We start from the raw sequence: 24,077 nt of genomic DNA, 5'->3' as shown, positions 1-24,077 counted from the left end.
CAAAAATTGACTATCCAAAATAAAACTACCCTAGGTAATATTCAATGTAATAAAAAGTGTGACAACTAGCCTCGGTCACTGTAAATGCAATTGTAGCTCGTGACTCTGTAATTGTGAAGTAATACTGTAACGCTGCAGACGTTATTTAGTGTGGGGAAAGGCGCCAAAACTGTCTCTGTCTGCACGCAGCGCCTCATGTCATGTAGAGTGGGCACATAGGTTTAATGCAGCCCACAGCCCACTCCACACCGTTAGAGAGACTCGGGAGGAGGCTGGCACTGACAAGCTCGAAGGTGAGGATGTCAGGGATATTTAAAACATCCGTCAATCACGGCAAAGGCCGAGTGCGCGGAACATAACGACTCATAGCGATATTAATTCCGACATGGCGCACTTCGTTTCTCACAGTGTCACAGAGGCGAACCGCTTTGACATAAAGTTGGACATTTTACGCCTATAACGTTGAGATTGATGCTCTAACGTCACTTCATAACACAAACTTCATCAAACTACCAGGGACTCTTACTAGTGGATTGTTCTAGTGAATCAAAAACAAAACATGACTAATGTAGTCAATTTTCCAAAAGACTCTTCTGCTTTTTAAATCAAATACGCACGTTTTGTTGTATAGTTCTTATTCAGTAGGCTAGCTAATATTAATGAATAGCTAAGTGTTACATCTTAACACATATGTGTTCGCTTAGCTATTTAATAGGCTGAATAGGCTACACCATATAGTGGAATATATGTAATTTCCATCATTACTAATAAACCATGTCATACTCGGCGCTACTTCAAGAATGGAACTGAAATGGCATCACTGTGATCCATCGGTTGTGCCCAAAAGGTAGCCTAAGAGTTGCCACTCTCAATAAACACGGAATATGAGTTTATATAAAACACGTAACTTTTGGACAGTCTGCTTATTTCCCCACAATAAAATCTTTCAGCCCGGTTACGCGTGCTATAGCCTAATGCTGACTCTGACATTGAAGTCTTGAGTTAAAAAGACCAAATTTCAATAGGCTGAATGTGTAATGATTATTTACCGAGCTTTCCATACAACACCTTTACTTTCAAAATAAACTCTTATCAGTCATATGAAAAAACAAAGCCATATCGAACACTGGAAGGACGCAGAGCAAGATCAAAACATTGACAAATACGTAATATTTCGGCTCACTTACTGCAAGAAAACACGTACTAGTGTATTTTTCTCTTAAAATCATTAATAACAGCATCATGTTATAATAAAAAGGAATGAAGTAGATCATATTCATTCACAAACATACAAACACCAACCTTCGACTGTCAAACAGTTGCCCGCCAACCAAAAAAAAAAAAAATACAGTCTAGCTATAATGTCTGCTCCACAAAATAGGTAATTTAACCGTAATAAAAGCCATCTGATAGATCTTTATATGTGAAGGCTATGCTGATAGTAGGCTACATGCGTGAAATTACAATTAGAAAATTGTCTAATCTTAGATTTCTGCCTTTCTCATGCAGCCTAACTGTTGTAACCTACATCCAATGTTCCCGAATCCCCAGCTGAATCAGTCTTGGTGAGATTTTACAGACAGCCAACCCACATACTGTCACATTGATACTGACAATCAAATAACCAAATAACTGAACAATTAAGAGGCGTTGGGCAGAGCCTGGTTTATTCAATCATATAAAACATCCCTCGCTATGCAGTTAATATTATCCCTAAAAGTGTGATATGCAGTGGTAAACTGCGCTATCCAACAAATGCATCGTTCACATTCTGCATATTCTCAGAGAACGCCCCTGTACCCAAATAACCTGCTTACTTGTTTCAGTAAAGCAATTAAACCACAGGGAATCTGACCAAGTTAGTCCTCCACTGCTGCTGTTCAATGCAAATATCAGCTTGTTTTATGCGTCAGTTAATAGACACTGAGGTGTCAAACCGCATATAAAATGTCTACATCGCACTCCTCGGCTGTTCCGACGCAATCAAGTATCGATACATTCACAGGGAACGCCGAAGAAAACAGCGCGCGACACGCATCTGATCTCAAAAAACTGCATTTCCCCCCAAACAAACTGCATTGAAAAGTCTCGCCTTTGCATAAAGAACCGAGGTTACTTACTTGTGCTCTTGATACCTTGGTTTATTATCCACGCCATGCGTAAAATCTCAAACTTGAGTACATTTTCTCGGCAGCAGTGTGTAAAGCTCCGCGTGCACTTTCCGAGTGTGAAGTCTCAGCACGGCATGAATGAGGAGGAATGCAGTCCGCGCTCCCTGATCGAGACGCAGCCTCGTTTTGAGTCTCAGGGAACGCGCTACCAGATACATATATCTCGCGTCGCGGCCAGGCGGCGACATTGAGCGCGCTGGAGCCTATATTGGCGAAACCTACAGTCTGTAGTCTTGAACACCAGTCCGTTGCACCACCTGTCGATGCATCTACACTGTTAGACAGTTCTTGTAATTTTACAGGAAATTCCTGGCTAATAGTTGCCGTAAATTTACTGTAAACAGTATACAGGACTGTTATTGTAATACTTAATACAACATCCCTACTGTAATTAATTACAATAATCATGTAAATTTACTGGTATTTGCCAGGAATTTCCTGTAATTTCACAGGATAGAATACTGTAAATATTACAGCAAAATGTTATATTTACGGCAACTCAGTAGCCAGGAATTTCCTGTAATTTCACAGGACAAATCAATATACTGTAAAACATTACAAGTATAAATATTACAAGTAAAAAGCTGTCATTTTTCGTATTGGCCAATTAAAAACACAACAATGGTATATTTTCTTTTTTTTTAATTAACAAACTGTGCAAAAATACATATTACAAAAGTATCCACTTTATCACACATAAAACAAAATTTTACTTTTAAAGAGATACTCCACTTTTTTTGGAAATAGGCTCATTTTACAACTCCCCCAGAGTTAAACAGTTGAGTTTTACCGTTTTCGAATCCATTCAGCCGATCTCCGGGTCTTTAGAAGAATGTCAGAGTTTTTGGTCCCATTGACTTCCATAGTATATATTTTTTCCTACTATGGAAGTCAATGGGACCAAAAACTGTCTGGTTACTGACATTCTTCTAAAGACCCGGAGATCGGCTGAATGGATTCGAAAACGGTAAAACTCAACTGTTTAACTCTGGGGGAGTTGTAAAATGAGCCTATTTCCAAAAAAAGTGGAGTATCCCTTTAATGAAGAAGCTCACTTCCAGACATCCAGGCAGCCAATCATCAGGGGGAACATGATGATATGGAACAAAGGTGTCCAGCCAGACTTGAACTGCATAGGGGAAGTTGTTCATGTTACTATCCCATCAACTCAAAGTCCAGTTTTCTTAGGAGGGTGCAAACAGGTGCGTTGAGCCTGTGTCTCTTCTCTGCTTTACTGCCCGTCTGGGAGTGGATTCCACAAAAAGCTCTGAAAACCGAGAGAGAGGAAAAAAGTTAAAGTTTTCATATCTGTTAAATAATGACAAATACTGTATAAAAAACATAAGTAACCTACTTGCTCATAAAATAAAATGACTTTGATGTATTTATTTAACATTAACAACTTTAACCATACAATTTAATTTAATGAATTAATGAAAGTTGTAATGTTAAATTGTTGTCCGTCAGTCTCTTCTGTTTACACAAATTATGTCCTGCAGGGGAAAACCAACTCTACTATAGAACAGACACTTAACAGCAATAGCTGGGTCTCCATCCAACTTTTTAATGCACATTTTAACCATTTGAAAAAGAAATCCTGACTGGAAACGGTTAAAATTCACATAAAATATTCTAATGTGAACAAAAACTTCTATGTGGATTGACAAATTTGCATTTTTTGCAATTATATCAGGTGTTTCAAGTTGCCCTGTCAACCTTACGTTTTGATCCCACAGCTGTTCACGATTCCTAGGTGCGTGACCATTTATAATTCGCATAACAGAGTTGATTGAAATGCTCTCCAATTAGAGGGTTTTTTTGCCAAATTTTTACGAATGCGTTTAAAAGTTATGTTTTAATTGGATGGAAACCTATCTATTGACATCATTGCATAGAATATATCATAGAACCTAACAATACTGGTAATAAGGTAATAATTCATGGGACGTTACATATGAGAATGATGGATTCACTTTACAGTAAGAATTATCATGAATTCATGTATAAATTCATGCATGAATTATGCATTCATATCTCATGAATCATCAGGAACTAACACGAGTTCAACGTTTTTCATTCATGACTTCATGAGTGAACAACACCTTAATTAAAACATTAACTAAGATGGGTAAATCATCATGAATTATGATTTATTACGCATGATCATGATGTTTTCTTTGTTCACAGTTATACCACTGTTCATCAGTGTTTCTAAGGACCAGTCACCACTTTAGTTGAGGGGCCACACACATGAAGTCATTGATAGATAATGCTTAGTTAATGATGACTACTGTATTTGAATGTCAACAGTTCATGTCTTCTTCAAAGCCTGCAGGTGATGATGATGATGATGTTTATTTCAAACCTGCATTCTAATTTTCTCACAATCAACATAACAGGCAACATAGCAGACAAATTATACAAGTGCATGTTTGAAAAGGAGGTGGACGAAGCAAACGCTTGTGGTAGTTGGACAGACCCCAAAATAGACCAATCACAGCTCAGAGCACACAGATTCTGTTGACATTCAAATACAGTAGTCATCATTAACTAAGCATCATCTATCAATGACTTCATGTGTGTGGCCCCTCAACTAAAGTGGTGACTGGTCCTTAGAAACACTGATGAACAATGTGCTAATGGTCGCATGTGAACAAAGAAAAGCATCACGATCATGCGTAATAAATCATAATTCATGATGATGAACTCATCTTAGTTAATTTTTTTATTAAGGTGTTGTTCACTCATGAAGTCATGAATGAAAAACGTTGAACTTGTGTTATTTCCTGATGATTCATGAGATATTAATGCATGAATGAATGCGTAATTCATGCATGAATTTATACATGAATTCATGATAATTAATGTACCCATACTGTAAAGTGTTACCTCATTTTCTTTATTAGTGTGTAAACAGTTTAAACATACCTTTGTATAAAGTGCCTGAGGCGTCTTTAGGATACTGCATGTTGAACACATAGTAAGCAGCGAAGGTTTCAGCCACTCCATTCAAAAGACTGTTTTGGGCCCCATCACAACTGTTCCTTCTATGAACACTTGTTGCGATTAGTGTCTCTCCTGAAATGCATTAACACAATATGATAATAAAAGGTGAGTAAATCATGGGGTAATTTTCATTTAAAAGTGAACTACTCTATAAAATAAGGGAAGAATTTACCTTGCACAATTAAGCAAGGTGTGCTGGATAGGTCTCTCTCTCTCTCTCTCTGGATATCAGCAGCTGTGGCAGAGGGCTAGGCTAGGGAATAAAAAACGTAAACATTACCAAATGTATTACCAATTACACAAATGCCAAATTAAAAATCTATTATTATTTTAGTCCATATAGTCTGCCAGGCAGCCACATGTAATTTGAGACAAACAAAATTGTTAACTTAATTTTAATACTACTGATAATTTGCTGCCTTTTCTGAAGACAAAGAGAGCATTGAAAGCTTTTCAACAGAACCCAGGCTCCGGAAAAAAAAATATTTTATGACGATGCTGGTTGGATTTAGTTGCGCACGCGCAGTTTATTTTAGATACAGACAGTTACATGACTGCTCTTCCAACCTGGTTTGCCAAGCACAAAGTAATGTTATAACATATGAGCATACCAGATGCTATATTCAGCTTATCTCAGTTATAGCTGACTCACATAATTAAAGATACCAGCATTGTCGTTTAATTAAAGCCCATATTTCAACTAAAATGTGCTTGTGTTTATTCAGTGGCCGTAAAATCTAACGTTACAAACTTCGTTTAACGTATTCTAGTGTGCAAACCACGGCTTCAAGACCCCCGATTACAAGACAGCAAAGCCCTAATAATGTTACGACAGCCTGTCCAGTTGCACGTGTAATCAATGCAATAATAACCTGAGCTAACTGATCGGGCTAACGTTAATGCTTATTATTAACAGTCTGGGCTAACGTTATTTGAGCTATCGTCATTGTGGTGGTTTTCCATTAACGTTAGGCTACGTTACAAGCTCAGCTCTACTCGATTCTACTCACCATGTTTGTTTTTCCATTGAAAATAGTGCCGTGTATCTGCATGTGGTAACGTTACTATTTTCTTTATGGATTGAGTAACTTAAAGAAGACGCCGCTTCACCGCAGTCAGTTCAGGTTTATAACGTCGTTACCCGGGAGTGAGCGGGGCGAGTTGAGCTAACGTTATATCTAACATTACTCTAGCTAATGTTACTGAAATATACCAAGCGAAAAATTGTGAATATCTCGTACCTTGTAGCTGCATGTGGTAACTTTTTTCCGTATGGGTTGAGTAAGAAGACGCCACTTCACCGCGGTCAGTTCATGGTGTTGTTTTACCGGGAGTGAGCGAGTCGAGTCGGGGCGAACGTCACAGAAGCTAATGTCACTGAAATATACCAAACGAAACAATCACCACTCATATGACCGGTATTAATATATCCATAGACTTATAAAAATAGATGGCATGTTAACGTTTCATACCTGAGATGTGTTCCTTCCAAAAGCTGCTTCTTCCAAAAGTGTTTGATTCTGGTGCCGTTGGCCGCCGCGGTACCGCGCAATTTCAAAATTCAAATCGCAGCAATCCCACAATGCTATGCGGTGGCTGTAAAATAATGCTTCTACAGTGTAGTTACAACAAAATTACAGGACTGTCCATAAATTTCCCATCATGCATTTGTATTTACAATAAAAACATGAATACAATATGTTGTTGTAAATTTTATTGTAAAAATTACATCAATTGCTAACAGTGTAGGCACGTTTATTACAATCACAGAGACGATGGTTTGTTTGTCTTTTGTGTATGCCAGCCAAGCATTGAATAGTAGAAGATATGAATAAAACTGCATTAGAGGAGTATACTGTAATACAGGGTGAATTGTGACACCAGTTAAACCAAATTAGCTAAAATAGTTAAATGTTTCCTATATATTTATCTTATTTATTTTAAATAAACATTTATTCAAATAAATGGAGGCTAGCATAATTATTATTTTGAACAAGCATAAGTTTCAACAGGTTTGTTTGTATTTTTTGAGCACATTTACAAAATAGACATTCATTATAGTGCTTTATTTCTAATTTGTTGCAGACAAATATGTGCATATTTTATTTTATGAAAGGTATAGGAATTACAAGCTGTACCTTAATGTTACAGCACTCCCAGTCTACCCAGTATTTTTAGTTTTCTACCCATGTATTTTCAGAGAGACATGTGCTTGCAATAGAAAGTGACATTTTACAGTGCAGACTGACATAAAATACAGAATATAGAAGAATAAATATAGAAAATATGCTTTCAAACAGAAAACAATTGTCTGAATTTTGAAAATACTCAATTGCAAACTTTGTTGCTTTAACCTTGATCACTAATAGGGATCTATCGTTTAGATTCAAGGATGTAATCGCATCATACATTCGCATCACTTAAAGGAGAAGTTCACTTTTAAAATGAAAATTCTGTCATCATATACTCACCCTCCTGTTGTTTCAAAGCTGTATGAATTTCTTTCTTCTGCTGAACAGAAAGGAAGATATTTAGAAGAATGTCAGTAACCAGACAGTTTTTGGGTCCCATTGACTTCCATAGTAGGAAAAAAATATACTATGGAAGTCAATGGGACCCAAAAACTGTCTGGTTACTGATATTCTTCTAAATATCTTCCTTTCTGTTCAGCAGAAGAAAGAAATTCATACAGGTGTGAAACAACATGAGGGTGAGTATATGATGACAGAATTTTCATTTTAAAAGTGAACTTCTCCTTTAATCATGCTCAGTGTGAAAGGCCTTTAAGACATAATAAAACAATCATTAAAAACGATACTTAGACATATACTTATATAGTATTATAAATCCTTAGATTACAATGAGGTTAGGTTCTTGTTTGACCAGTGGTAGACAAAGACCATCTCATGTTAGAATATATTTGAACACCCGCTGAGCTTTACAATCCCATTGTCATGTTGGTTGAAGCAGAGGAGGAAGCAGGAGCCATGTGCAGCAGTCCTTTATTAAATAAACTCAAAACTTCACAAATACAGACTCAAGAACAAGACTAAGGAACGGTACAACCAACATAGTACAACGTTAAGAACTGACAAAGAATGAACTAGACACAGGGCTTAAATACACAAACAAACCGGAGAGCTAAAAAGATAAGACGAGACACACCTGAACAGAACTAACTAATCAGTTTGTAACCATAGAAACAAACAGGCAGGGACAGAGGAAGACTAAACTGAACTAATAAACAGATAACAAGACACCAACAAGAACAGAAATCAAAACAGACTGCCAATGTTACACCCATCATCCTACTGCACACATAACCTTCCTCACAAAGAAACCAAAGCTTCTCTGATAAACACTGTGGATTTATGATCAAACTTGCACACACACTGACAAATTCAGAGCTAGACAGAAGACGGCGCCTGAATGCACAAACAAGGCTGTCAGAAAAGTCAAAACTTCAGCTTAAACTTCAGCTGAAATTCTACTCTACCTTTATAACATTTCGTTGCATTGTTTTTTTTATGTAGATACAGTTCTACAGTGATGTGAGGCACATTCCGGTACATTGTCACTGGATGTATGCTTCAATCTATTTCCCCCTTCCATGTAAAGCGATTTGAGTACCCAGAAAAAGTGCTATATAAATGTAACGAATTATTAATTATTATTATTTACAATAAATAAGTGTCTACCCTTATCGACTGATGGTCTTCCCACAAGAAAAGGTTTTGCTAGTAAATGTAAGATGATAATGTTAATGTTGAGCTGGAATTCAAAGTTTGTTTCTGTCACTGAAATTCAACTACATTAATTTTAATAAATTTTCATTCATTTTTTACTAGAAAACCTTACATGGTGGCTTGACAAAGTCTTGTTTGAAAGTTCTGAGATTTGGTAGTTTGAAGGTTTATAGGCCATAGCTAGCATCTTCAATGAATTTAACCAAATCAAACTGTATCTTCCAACTTATTTGCAATATGTTGTTTTCATGAAATAGTCAGCACTTTAACTTTTAGGTAGAAGGAAATTGTGACCACTGTTGTATTACAAATTTATTAAAATGTTTAATTTAGGTTTACATTGAATTTAGCATGTTAAGGTTAGGTATTATCAGAGTTTTCTAGCAAAAGACTCCGGTCAGTCCTGTTTTACTGAAACTCCAGCCTGGTCTCATTGTTAATACGTAGGTTTTAATACGTAATTTTCAAAGATAGAAAACGTACTTTTTTGTACGTTTGGATAGATGTTGAAACGTATAATATGGACATTCCTTCAACGTTTAAACGTAAGAGAAAACGCCTTTTGTGTCTCACGGTAAATAAACCAAATATTACAAAATGGTTAAACGATTAAAGAAGGTATTTTTAAGGTTTTAATGCCACGATTTGAATATGCATAAGTTAAATAGGAATACGTACAAATTTGTACGTCGGTAAAGTTGTTTAATACGTAAATAAATCAAGTTTTTGTGCTGTCAATTACGTGCATTTTATACGTTTTAGTGCTGTAAATACGTCAGTATTATACGTTTCTGTGTGTATAAAACGTAAATAAATGTACGTATGGTAGAACTACACTTTACGTAAAAATACACACGTATTCTCATGAGATCACGTTGGAAACTCTTAATCGCTCTTGGAGCTTGTGTTTTAGCAAGAGAGTCCTGCCAGTCCTGTACTCGGGTCTCAGCATTTGAATAGATATGCTGAGTGGATTAGGATGGGCAGCACTCTCAGTCTAAAACAGGTTCCTAAACCTGTCTCATCACAAAGTTTTGGTATCTGCCCCTAAATGTATATAAACTGTATGAGAACGTCCACTTAGTCAGACTTTTGAAGAACTGCAGCCACGTCAACGCGAAGTCCTCAATAAAGAATAACTTCTTCAACGTGATCCCAAAAGTCTCCTGGTCTTCGATTCTGAGTTTACAACACCACAATGTCCACTTTTTTATACTAATTTCTTTAGGATTATCAGTACAACCTTTCATAGATCCTGTTTGTTGTATGCTGGTCTAATTGTGAATAGCATTGATTTTAGTCGTACCTGCCACTATACATCAGAAAATAACAAATGTTCTTGTCAATTTTAAGTCAAACAACTGCTAAGTTGACAATCTTGGCCAGAATAAGCTACTGTATGCATCAGACTTTAAACCAATAGTCAAACGTTTGGCTTGCACGACTAATACCACCACAAAATGTACATCATTGAGTCGTGCTGCTCAAAACTGTCTAGAAATCATTGACTAATTCACAAGATCATACTGAGAGAATGAGAGAAATTGAAGGGCTTCAACTTACAGACTGTCAAGAGTTAAAGAGTTCAACAGGCAGTAATCTGTACATGAGATAGGAGAACAGAGAGCTCCTACAGGTGTTGGTCTGGAGTGAATGTGATTTCACCTTGTCCAACATGTTCCTGGATCTTTGTTGATCCTGGAACAACATTCCAATCAACCAATCAGATTTGATTAGACTAGTTTACAGTTTATTTCAAGTTTAGGCTTACAACTAGGTGCTTCTACACCAATGTTATTCCCTTTGATTTTAGGGATAAGTTTTCGGACAGGAATGTTGATCCAGGAACATGTCTTACTTGGCAAAATCACAGTGAACGTTGGTCAGGTGTCAGGTGCTTCTAGAGCCAGGTGTAGTGGGATGACTCAGGTCATTCAGTAGTTGGCCTTGCATCTTAAAAACAAAGTGCTCTGAATGTAAGTGTGCCGCTCATCCCTGGGGATGTTTGCAAGGTCACTGTCATTAGGAAAGTCTGACTTAGATTGATTAGGTCTAAAACTTTTCTCTCTAACTTCTGGAGTTTTGATAAAGCAGGTGGTGAGTGCAGGGATATTAGTCTTTTTCTCTTTTGTGTATCCCTAACACATTCCCCTGCAAATGAATACAAGAATGCTCCCACTTCCCAGCCGTATCCATACATGTCCAGTATGTGGGCTGTAACAGAGCCTTCCCAGTCACCTATTCGAAACCTTTTAGAGAAACATGACTTCGGAGGCCTGCTGCGATGGCTGTTGCTTTTGCAAACACACAGCTGTTAGTTGCCCCCTGCTCTCTGCCTCCAGTTTCACGTCCTGCGGTTCACGGTCGCACATTTCTTCACAGGACATTGTTCCACCAAGAAGCAAAGACTTCCGTACAATACGAGACTGCTTGCGGGCTCATGGCGTATCTCTCCAGGCCAGTGCCGCCTTGATGTCAGCCATGCATTTCTTTCACATCCACCGCAACACCCAATCATAATTAAAATCTTGTGTGGAAGCGGGAGCAGGGGAAGCTAATTAGGGACAAACACTTTCTTTTTCTCCAGCACAAATCAAAAAGAAGAGAAAGGACCGGCTGCTTCTGCACCCCTGTGATGTGCGGCTGGGGCAAGTAGGAGGAACCGGTGGAAAACGAGTGCATTTTTTCCTCTATTCTTTAACGCTTTTTTTTTTGATCATGTGGAGCATCACAGACACACTTTTCCTTCTTTGCTCACACTGCAGTTCTGTATGAATTAGGTCTGCCTAACTCACTAAATGATTGGTGCGAGGACAGAAAGGAGCAGAGAGCAAAGGAGCGTGTGCGTGGGGACACTGTCTGGTGTCTGCATCCAGAAATAAGCTTCATTTTGTTCCTCCCTGGCTGGGTAATTAAACGTTTGACTAAGTGTGTGTTTGTCTAATGGATGTATGTTACATTTAGGATGTACAGGGTCTTGATGTCCGTCTTTACATGTCTTGTATAAAGCGGGAACATTGAGTCATTATGTAAGAGATATATTTCTTATATAAATAGCTGATTTTATATATATTTTTTATGTTTCCTGCTCTTCACATCAAAATCAATAATATTGATACGGAAGCCTGGAATAAAGCATGATATGCAACTTGAAGACATGCTGATGATGTTACAAAAATATTTGATGAAAAGTCTCAAATTTAGATGGTCAGCATGACCTCGCAATATGATCACACAGAGATTGCACACACTGTGAATACACAGTGGATGGATTCATACAATCAGAGTTTGGGACTGACACACTGTCAGTTTTTGGGATTGACAACCGCATTTACGTACAGGTGTGAGTCTCGAAATGTCCCATTCAAACAGCAATTTCTCGAGTCGAGCTGTGAGTTAATCTGTCAAATCTTCATTATTAACCTACAACAACTTTTTTATCTGGTGGAGAGTGGAGCATTTGAGTTGCGCATATAACACAAAACTGACAGAAGCAGCTCCGGTATAGAACAGTGATTAGATATACTGTAAAACCTTTAGATGACACAGAACTCAGATATCAGTCGCTGTGAGTTACTGAAACGAAACCACACACGAAAACCCACAACACACGGTAGACATGCTTTTGTGCAGTGCAGAGCTGCTCTCTTTCACTGTATGATGTGACAGACAACTAGCTGTCCAGTCCATTCTATTCACACAGCACGTTTTCCCAGAATGCGGTTGTGAGTCCTGAAAATTTAGGGGTGCGAGTTCTGTTATAGAATGAGGTTGTCATTCCTGTAAATAACTGAACGGTGTGTGAACGTAACCGTATTAGAGACTCAAATACAGGACGAACAACCTTACTCTGCTGCTGTGTGAACATGGCCTAACAGGTGTGAATCTTAAATTGTCTTGTCTTGTCAATTTTCAAGGAATAGTTCACCCAAAAATGAAAAAAATTTCAACCTCAAGCCATCCTAGGTCTACATGTCTTTCTTCTGTCAGCAGAACACAATCGGAGATACAGTATATTAAATAATATTCTGGCTCTTCCCAGCTTTGTAATGGCATTGAAGCGGTTGCCGGAAGCCAGTGATTCGAGTTTATAAAGTCTTGGCATTTATTACCCCACTGAAGTCATATGGATTACTTTTATGATGGATGGATGTGCTTTTTGGAGCTTTAAAAACTCGGACACTATTCAGTGCCATTGCTGGGAAGAGCCAGGATATTATTTAATAAAAACTCTGATTGTATTTGGCTGAAAGAAGAAAATCATATACATCTAGGATGGCTTGAGGGTGAGTAAACTATAGGATCATTTAAATTATTGGGTGAATTATTCCTTTAAGGGAGTCTGAACTGAACTGTGTGAACATATCTGCCAACTAACTCTAAGCTCCACAACCATATTAACCTCTGCACTTAGATATGATGACAAAGTCAGCAACCTCAGATATTAGTTCATGACTTTTCATATTTGCCTAAAAACACAAGCGAATTCATAATCAAACTTAAGCAGAGAATAAGACTACATATGCTTCTGCCAAAATGGTTGTAATTGCTTGCCCAGTCCTGCCCCCGTAATTGGGCAGTGCATCACCCGAATGTCACTTCCTTAGTTTTAATTGCCTTTCACGGTATGCGTGCATCGCCTCCCTGACTAAATATTGCACCCTATACTGGTCCAGTCTGGCTGCCTTTTATGTTATGTATAAGACATTGTTGTCTAACATCCCTAGACACCAATTACTTGCCCATATCAGAGCGATCATTAGTCCCGACCGAAGTCAAAGACTGAGGCCTGACACAGTTAGTGTAAAGGGAGTCTCTTTCTCTTTGTGTCTCTTTCCCCCTCCTTCCCTCCTCCCAATCACTTTCATGTGCCAGATCCTGATCTTCTATTTGCGATTCATCACCGGGCCATGAATCGTTCCTAGTGTCTGCAGGAGCTGGCCATCGCTTCCCGTTTCTCTCGGCCATCTATCGACGTAATGCATTGCTTCTTACTGTCACCACGGCAGCACTTACCAACACCCATCCACTCAGCAACAACCTTGTATTGGTTTCTGACAAACGGAAATGAATTATTGAGTTGTGACAGAGACATTGTTATGCTACAAATACAGAGAGAAGAGGGCTGGATGCATGAAGAATAATAACCGTTTAAGATGCACATACTCAGCAACACATCATCAATCAAATCATCATCCCAGTGGCTGTCAAACATTCGGCTCTATTAAATTATAGAATCGGGTTTGAACCGTGGTGGTTTTATATTTTAATTTAGATCAACTGAGAACAACTGAATCTTCTATATTGTACTAAATCTTTTTCTTAGTGAGGTGCGGGAACTTTCAACTTCCTGGCAGCGCATACAGACCTGTGACGTCCCTTTGCTCCTCGCCCGTTTGATAACAAAGGACTCCTACTCATAGGACTACTGTAAGACAAGATAAGAGAAGGTGTCCGTGTTATCAATCCCAACATGCATCAGTGCAGTGGTGTAAATGAATGAGGAGAAAGGAGGGCTGGCGAAGCCCTGGGGGAGCACCCATCCTTGAAAGCAAGTGTGAGAGGAAGAGACAGGAACAGAAAGAAAGGGGGGTAAGAGGAAGCGAGAGAGTCCCATTCCCTGTAAGATCTCAAGACTTTCTTTGTCCTTGCAGTAGTATGTTGTTATTTCTAGAACCTTTTTAAATAAGAATTTTTGACGTGTTTGGAGGAGTGAAACTTTAGCCACAGTGAAACTGCACTTTAGCCAACGAAATAAAGTGATATGGAGTACAGGTGATCATAAAATAACATGTTTAATGTTGGAGAGATGCTTATCTGGTACCTCGGCTGTTCTGAGTGTGAGAGGATTTGACTGGTCATTCATTAGTAAAGCTAAAGGTGGCTCACCTCATCCTTCAGCTGTGTTGAGGGTCCGCGTCTAGTAGACTTATTCATAGAACAATCACAAATGAGATCTCAATTAATTTTCCTAGACAGAATTTTTTTTTTTTAAATGTCCTGTTCCTCAGACTGGTTTCCTGAGAACAAAGACCATGGTAAACTCACATTTCAGAATTTTCAGTGATGTCTCAAACTGTGCCCTTATTTGCCAAGACAGATTTCAATAATAATGTTTCTCATCATTTCTTCTCCTGAAAAAAGAATCCTTTCATCTCACATGTGTCTCCTATAGAGGTTCAGAAAATATCTTAATAATTCCTGAAACTGCACTCAAGATATGCCTTCCAGTATAGCATTTCTGATCATTCTCCTGAGAAAAACTGTGCACAGATTTACCAAATGGATTTCAATATTTACTTTTCTCATCGAATTATTCCAAGTCTAAATGATCTATGCTATCCACATTCATTTTATTTCTCAATTTCTCATCTTTATCTTTTCTCTTTTTTCTCTTATCTCACTTTTAATGAATTAGGAGAACCCTCTCATGCAATGTTGGTATTTAAATGAAACATTCTATTAAGTTTCCTGAGCTATGAAAGAGCAACTCAATTTTCACCATACATGAACGCATAACAGCAGATCTCAAGATGGTGTGAATTTCCTGTTTGCATGTGCATGACTGCAATCTCTGCCTTAACTTACTGGCCTATCCATATCTCAGATGTGTGCGTCTAATAAAGAAACTGAGGAGTGGATCTACAGTAGATGCTGAGTTGATGGAGGGCTTCAGTCAGGTGGCGACCCCCCCTCCCTCTCCTCAGCTGGGGAGACTGACGTTGATGCGCACGGCCTGATTTACTAGGTGCGCTGGCAGTTATCTAAATGCAAAGTGATGGCGTAATGGCAGTCACACTCTGTGTAAACGGCCGGAGAGGGCCCCGCTCCTCTTTCAGCCCCCACATGAGACCCCGCAGCGGGGCATTAGCCCAGCCAAATGTAGCAGAAGTGATATGATCAGACAAAATATGGGGATTATAGCCTGTCAAGGTTGAGGGAGGGAGAGAGGTGGGATGACAGACTGTGTGGGATGATGGGGAAAAAATGGACGGCTCATAATGTATCTGCTGATAAGAATAGGACAGTTGGGAGAGAATCAATTGAGGTGATTTTGTTGACACTGTGAGAAACTGAGTGGACAAAAACTAACTCGGATGCATGTTGTGAAATAGTAAGTCATCAATTTAGAAGACAATATTCTTACATTGCAAGGACAATCCCCTTGGAGCAATCTGGGATTTAAAAAATATTAGTTTAATAATCCGTATTTTTGTCTTGTCATGTTTCTTCCATAAAAATAAGATACATTTACTTAAGATATCAACATTTTTTAGATAATATAGCTTGAATTATCCTTATTTTTCTTCAATGGCAATTTTTGCTTAGTTTTTTAATAAAAAAATCTAACAAAATTTAGTGATGTTTATGAGCCAATATTAAGATTTAAATATTGAAATAATATTTATTTTTGTTTTTGTTTACAGAAGCAGTTCACCAGAAAGTATTTTAGACATTAAACTCACCAAACACCATGTACTTCCAATTTAAGGATTAAAATCTTCAAATGTAATCTTCTGGTTTATACAGCTAATTTACAAACATTACGTAATTATAATTTTCATATACTAAAGCTCATTGTACTGTAATACATTATGGGATGTCAGAGATCTGCAGGACATTTGGTCTTTTCTGACAGAGAGGATTAATTAATTCATAGCTAGAGCCACACATCATTCTCAATGTGACAGAGCATAGTTCTCTCCTTCACTGTGTGAAGTCCGGCATGTTGCCTCAGTACAACATATCTTGAGGTTGTTTTTGAGCAGTGGAAGGAACAGCTGCTTGAGATACTAAAATCAAATGATCAGTGAGCATTAGAGGGATTTCAGACATGAGAGTGCATAGAGGACATCAAATCGATCCGATTTGAGACTCTGACACTATTTGCACTTCCTGATTTTGCATAGTTAGAGACGCGTTCCTGGGTCAACATATTTTGTTGGTCCTGGAATAACATTCCTGTCTGAAAACGTAATCCTTACCATATCCCAACCCCTAAACCCTACCTATAAATTATCCCTAAAATCAGAGGAAAATGATGTGAATAACACTGATGTAGAAGCACCTAACCCCGGATGTAAGCCTACACTGTAAAAAATGATCGTAATTTTAACGGTAAAAGACTGTAAAAATGCTACAGTGAAAAACTGTTAATTGGTTAACAGAAAGTTTCTGTACTATATACGGTAAATAACTGTGATAGATCTAACGGTACATTTAATGTAATTTTACTGTAACATACCGTTAAATTTACAGTTTTTGAAAGTGAAAAAACAACTCATTGTATAATTTACAGTGAAAAACCGTAAATTGACATTCCCACAATTCCCTGTGACACTTCACATTTGATGTATTTTTGTTGAAATAACTATGTTTGTTTCTTCATAGTTTTCTTCGTTTTTTCTAATCAGTTATGTACATTAGGGGTTTATGTTACATTTAATGTTGTTAAATTAATGTTTATTGCATTTTTAAAATTTCATGTGTTACCATGATGGTGTTTAATGTTTGTGTGAATGACACTGTGCAGCTTCTATATATATTAGTATTAACTTTCTTGTGGAAGAACTGCTTGTGATGAGCTTTGATTGATCATGTGACTCTCATCACTGCTGTGATTGGTGGTTATCAGTGTACAAAACAGATATTAATACTTCAATAGGACGGTAAATTAACTTTATATCATATTACTGAAATTTACTGTTATATTTACTGGATTATACTGTAAAATTGACATGTTGTTCAGAATAGCACGTACATTTTACAGTTTAAACCAGTAAATATAACAGAACTCCAGTGTGTTATATGCTGGTTTAAACTGTAAAATGTACATGTTATTCGGTAAAAGCAATTACTGTTTTGTTGTATATTTTACGGAATTGTTCTGGTAACCCCAGCTGCCAGTTTTTTTCCGTAAAAACTACGGAATTTTTTTTACAGTGTAAGCTTGACATAAACTGTAAACTTGTCCCTCAAATCTGATTGGTTGACTGTAATGTTGCACTTGGTGAAATCAGGTTCTCAACTGGTTTTGCTTCAGCACCTAGATTTTACTTTGGACATTGTTTATGAAGAAAAACAAACACAAAAGTCCTTAAAATCAAACACTTAAAGGACAAATCCAGTGAAAAATTAACCTAGGGGTAATTAACACATGGTTACCGAGTCGATCGTTCCCTGCGATGCGTTTTCATGAAAATCGAATGTATAGAGTTTTATCTTTAAAAAGGCGTCATCTTGGAAAACAGTCTCGACTAATCGAGTCACGAACGCCGTGCTAAGTGAGCTGGTCGATAGGAATTACGCATAGTGAAATCTAACGTAGCACGGCGTTCGTGACTCGACTAGTCGAGACTGTTTTCCAAGATGACGCCTGCCTGTAAACGCGTAATGTACTGTCTTTATAAAGTATCTTCTTATTAAACTGTCTGTACACTTACAAAGTTCTCAATGCTTCGGTTTGTATGTAAGGACCCTCATTATGTTACCGTGTTAGTGTGAGGCTATTTTGAGCCTTGTTAGTGGTATTAACTAGCGATTTACTTTTACTTACTCTGTGCCCCATATACTAGTGTTATAAGCTAATCTGTTTTTAAATATAAAACTCTATACATTCGATTTTCATGAAAACGCATCGCAGGGAACGATCGACTCGGTAACCATGTGTTAATTACCCCTAGGTTCATTTTTCACTGGATTTGTCCTTTAAATGAGGGCATGTCAAGCAACCTGTCCATGTTGGCATTTGCCTAATTCGAGGTTCAGCTAACTGACAGATGTTCATTTTGAATGGACGGACATCCTTTGATATGTTTTCGATTGGCTTTTTTAATTAATTTAACAATCCTTTTTAAAGTAACCTGTTTATTTTGCTGTCCTAAAAGTCCTAAAAAAAAGTTGTATGATTTAAATTTAGCATGGTTTCTTCCTACAGTTTTGTTCTGATAGGGTTATGAACTGTGACCCAATTTTTGTTGTTTTGGAAAGAGCTCAATAATCTATACTTACCTGTGTACTTGAATGTTTCATTGTTTGTCATGTCTTTTTAACTACCGCCTGAATGACTCAGCAAAGATCAGGCAGCCTCGCTCATGTTGTGTTGTCTTTCTCTCTTTCTCTCTCTCTGTTCTGTTCCCATGGCCTGTGAAGCATTTCAGTTCGTAGAAAGCCACATAAGGCTTCTTATTAACACCCATCCTCCGCTTCCCGACACATCAGCTCCTAAACGAGCCGCGCCATCGTGCACATTCCTGTAATTCATCTTCCCTTATTCGGCAGACCTTCTCTCTCACATTTTGTCTCTTCTACTTGCACGTTCAACACATCTTTCTTGCACCTTCCTTGAACAGGGTACAAAATTGGGCCTGAAAAATACTTACAACACCTACAAATATTCTTTCTCAAGAACATAATCCAAATATTAAAATAACTTTTATTTTATATTCAAAGAAAAATCATGATTGTTTCTATTTTTTCTTCTTTTTTTTTGCAATTAACATTAAATAAAATCCTTAAATTAAATAAAACTCAATAGGGGCTAGGTATTGAACCAAATAATTGCTTGTTGTAATTAAAAAATAAAATGTCTAATTTTTCTTCTTTCAAATACTTTGGTAGCTTGACAAATGCAGTAAAATATTTGTAAAAATTAAGAAAAATTGAAAGAGTCCAAATGATGAAACTTCCTGGATTCCTTACACTTCCCGTGTTCACGATTTTAAGTAATATTACAATTACTTAACAAGGTGGTGCACATAATATAGGACATATCTAAATTGTTTTTGGGCAAATTAATTCAACAGTGTGTCAAAATTATGACGTAATATATAACATATCTCATGACAAAACAATGTTTTGAGCCTTAAATGTTTTAAAAACGTAATGAGACCAAGGAAAACTGTATTCATGAAAAGTGCTTCTTACCTTTTCCTTGTCACACTGCATCTCTTCCTGTTCCTCCCCCTTCCGCTCTCTTCATCTTTTCCCTCTTCTTACTGGTAATCTGACGTGCACTTTATTTATTATCGGCTGGTCATTAACCGCTTCCTCTCATCTTTTATTTTATAGTGCTCTTCACGCCCACTTTCATTTTACTCTCTCTCTTTGACATCCTCCCACGCAACACCTTTCATTTTCTTCTCTTTTCTTCCATTTTACAGGGACAGAGCAGGAGCAAGGTTACAGCGACAAAGGCCGTAAAGGTTTGTGCACTGTGTTCACAATGACTAACATGAGCGTATGCCCACACAGAATCACCATGGATGAGAGTGTTTCAGTTTGGTAGTGATGGGGGATGCAGTGGTGTCTGTGTAGGGTTATGGAGAGTTGTCCTGCCAGAGGGGAAGAGCAGTGGCCTGTGTCTGTTAGCATTTCGCTTCACTTCTCCCCGTGTTAGCCTCACTCGACCTTCTCAAGCTGCCTTCACCTCCTCTTGAACCTCTCACAGTGAAGAGCAGAAATATTGAGAAAAATAATGCTGAAAACAAAGGACTTTTCCATTAGAAGCATCAATGTACAACAAATAACACTCAAGCTTCTGCTGCCAGCAACCCAGCTAGCAAAAATATGTTCGAAGAATGTTTCGCTAATAAGTTATGAAAGCATTATTTCTGAATGTTCTCTGAACATTCAAAACGTCCAGTTTAATTTAATTTATTTTTTTTTTAATTAAAAATAAATAAAATATGGGTTAGAATGAGTTGTGTTACAGCCTGTTACAGCCATGGGTGTTACAGCCTGTGTAAGTTAGTTTCTTTCCCTGTTGTTGTAGTTTTAAATGGATGAATAAATCAAGCAATCAATGGTATCTATGCAGATTTGAAGAGCAAACAATATAGTTCATTTGAGACATGAACATTGACAACCATAGAATGCTTCCTGGATGGTGAGTGACAAGGCAATCATATGCATTTCTCATTCGCAAGCAATGCCTCGCTGGGTGTTATTAATTGAAATGCAATTGCTGGAGAGAAAATGAGTCGGAAAGAGAGAACTGCTCCTATCAAGTCCACATCACAGCGTACCAAATCCAGCCACTGCCTGCGCAAGACTGATACAAACAATGGCTCGCCTCCAAAAAGAAAGACTTTAGACGCACAGAGCACATATTTGAATGAATGAGCGTAGAGGAGAGATTCATTTGAGCTTTGATTCCACGGCTGCGCTGGGAAACGACAGTTCTGAACTGTGCAATCATGAACTGTGATTTCACAATTGTTGGCTCTCGCCACGGCGCAGGTTTATGTACTCCCAGAGTTCCCCAAGAGAGACAGAGATGGAGAGAGATAGAACGAGCTGAAACAACACTGCCACAGTTCATTAGCAGACACTTTTCTTGGTACAAAAAAATAAGGCCTGAAACTTAAATAACAAACTGATTTTTTCTTTTCTTTTCCAACAAATGGTCAGTAAAAGGAGGCGTTTGACCTTCAGAAAAAGCACATTTGTCAAAAGCTCAAGACATCAAACTAAGTATTATATGAGCTGTTTTATGTTTGCAATTGTTGGAACTCTGTTATCATAGATTGGAACAGGCCTCAAAACAGTTTAACTCTTAAATGCATGAATGCTACAATTATTATTACATATTCTGGTCTTTAGCGACCCGGATCTACTGTATATCAAACACAGATGGCTCCCTAACTACAGTAATAGTATAAACCTCTCTTCATATTTTAATAACAATTACAAAAAAAATAAAATAAAGCATATTTCATTACCTTTTGAAACTTTTGGAAGGGTTCAATTTGAGCAGATGCTTTTTACCATCATCACGGTCTACATCAGAGCACATTTCCCAGTACATTAGCATCTTGCTCATATTCACTATTTCAACCATATACTCAAAACTATTGTTTTCAATGTCTTCAAAATCAATATTTTGATCTCTGACAGCTTCTTCACCAGATCCACCATCAAGTGACAGTAACACTGATATTTGATTGCGTTCAGTACTTGCTCGGCAGTAAGTCACTGAGCCATTTCAAGTTTTGCTGATGATGCTTCCTATCCTTTTGTTTTATGTCTGTAGTAAATATTAGCGAGACATCTCGCTATCTCAGATGTGTGCGTTTAAGGGTTAAAATCTTGATTTCTACCAATAAAATAAAATATTGGACGCTTCATTTTCTATTTACTGGAAAAAAACATAACACCAAACACTCACTTAAAATACGTTTGCCTGTGGATCTTTATTAAATTTGTTTTGGAACTTTATTCATCATCTTTGTGCCTTCTTCTTCAACACACTGTGACATTAAAGGTGCTCTAAGCAATGTCACACGTTTTCTAGGCTGAAACATTTTTTGTCACATACAGCAAACATCTCCTCACTGCCTGTCCCCTGAACACACTTTAAAAAACACAGTCTCTGTAGACAGCCCAGGCTCCACAAACGGCAACAAAAACAAACTGGCCCAGCCTGGACCATTAAACATAACAAACAGTGTTCCAGCCAATAACCGACAAGAATAATTTGGGGGTGGGGGTTGGGGGGTTAGTGCGCGTACACATGAAGGGGGGTGTGGGGAGTGGAGGAGAGAGAAGCATGAAGAGGGAAGTTAGCTAGAGGAGAGATGTCCTAAACAACAACAATGACTAAAGTTAGAATTATATTCTCTTGAATTTTGATATGGCCGACACACGACCAAAGAGACGACGTTCCGATGAACAAATAGCAAAGAAGATGAAGGAACGCGCAAAGTCCCGAATTTAAATCGGAAAAGCACGGAAGGGGGGGGGGGGGGGGGGGGGGATGAGATGAGGAGGAGGGAGGGTTAAGCTAGCATCCGTTTTGTTTGACAATACTTTGAACATCAACAAGAAGTAACGTCACTCAATATCGCTTAGAGCACCTTTAATAAAGAAAAGGTCCAAATAATATTATTTCTTGAGTGTCACATTTTACGGAATCACATCGGTTACATCTAAAAATTACGTATTTGGTATAAAAAAAACATAGTTGTGTTTTTTAAGCTAGGTTGATTTAATGTTAGATAATAGTAAACAACAAAATACAAATACAATAAAAGTCTTGGGACTCCAACGTATACAGTATTTTCAGAAAAGTGCCAGCACTCTGACTGGCAGAAACCATAGCGTCCAAAAATGTTGGCCGGCTACGAGCAGAGACACGTCCTCCTTCAGAAAGCAAGTCTGCACCCATCACCGCACGGTTCATCTGAAACTAGAAAAAATCCCTAACAATCCACACATGCATAATGCATAGTGACTGCAGCACAATCTTGCAACGACTCAAAGGAGAGGTCAGGTAATTCAGGGTTGCCATGTCTATGGAAACATATTGCTGTTTTGTGTTTGTGAGTCTCTGGAGATGGCAGATTTCTTGAATCAAAGTTAGTGTAAGTAGCTCCGGCTTTGATTGCCTCATCTGAGGTCTTTTCCCTCTTCTGCATGTTTGTGCTACATAAGCCACAATGATTTGAGATTTCACAAGGGCAATACGATTTCACAGATAAACCTATTTACAAACGTACTTATGATGCAAATGCACAAGATTAGTTCAGACAGTTACTGCGGTTCTCCTGAAAGACGTTGCCTCGCCACTCTTCTCAGTCAATCCTTATTATACATCTATATTTACAAAGGCATTCACCCACTGTTGAGTTTTCATTTGCTCAGTCGTTTTATTTGTTCATTCAAATACCGTTACATCTTGTGACGCTCCAAAGGCCTGATTCCATTACAGATAGCGTTTCACAACTATACAGTCCAACAAATGGAGGTTATTGCAGCATTTTTGCATCAGAAAAAAATCAGGAACCATTTTCACGTAGAGTTAGCAGCATTTTGCTCATAGGAGCACAGGTTCGAGTGCAGCCCGCGTCATCTTTTGATCCTATTTAGCTGTTTTCCAGATATAATTGCAAAAGAAAGAAAAAAAATTACATTTGATGAAAAAGTATATGTGCTATAAGCATTTGTCATTACTATCAATAGACATGTTTTCATCCAAAGTTGCGCCAAATTGGAATTTCGCATAAAACATTTGCGAATAAAGCAGCGTTTTCATCCCGTGTGATCAGGAGAACAAAACCATCACTTCCTGGGAAACTGGCACAAAATACCTGTAATAAAAATGGAAATCGCTGCAATTGGGGAAGCCACTGTGGCTCTTTTTTTCCCTACGTTC

At 37.9% G+C, this 24,077-nt stretch overlaps 1 protein-coding gene and 1 long non-coding RNA gene across 2 annotated transcripts in view; both read right to left on the bottom strand.

Annotated features, from left to right (window-relative positions):
- The window catches only part of plxna1a (plexin A1a), a 207,445-nt gene extending 205,164 nt beyond the window's left edge, over positions 1-2,281 (bottom strand). The window contains exon 1 of the mRNA XM_084099972.1: positions 2,121-2,281. The gene's annotated coding sequence lies outside the window, so the exon portion shown is untranslated. The remainder of the gene's footprint in view (positions 1-2,120) is intronic.
- Positions 2,282-3,068: 787 nt separating this feature from the next.
- Positions 3,069-6,914, bottom strand: LOC311073569. Its single transcript, XR_014604173.1, has 4 exons — positions 6,419-6,914; positions 5,350-5,430; positions 5,100-5,249; positions 3,069-3,438 (listed from the first exon to the last, which is right to left on the bottom strand). It is a non-coding gene; the product is annotated as an uncharacterized lncRNA (long non-coding RNA).
- Between the last annotated feature and the right edge of the window lie 17,163 nt (positions 6,915-24,077).

This window comes from Abramis brama, assembly GCF_963993115.1.
Source record: "Abramis brama genome assembly, chromosome: 22".
NCBI lineage: Eukaryota > Metazoa > Chordata > Actinopteri > Cypriniformes > Leuciscidae > Abramis > Abramis brama.
Note: the sequence above shows the minus strand (reverse complement) of the source record. Positions and strands in the feature narration are given on the sequence as shown.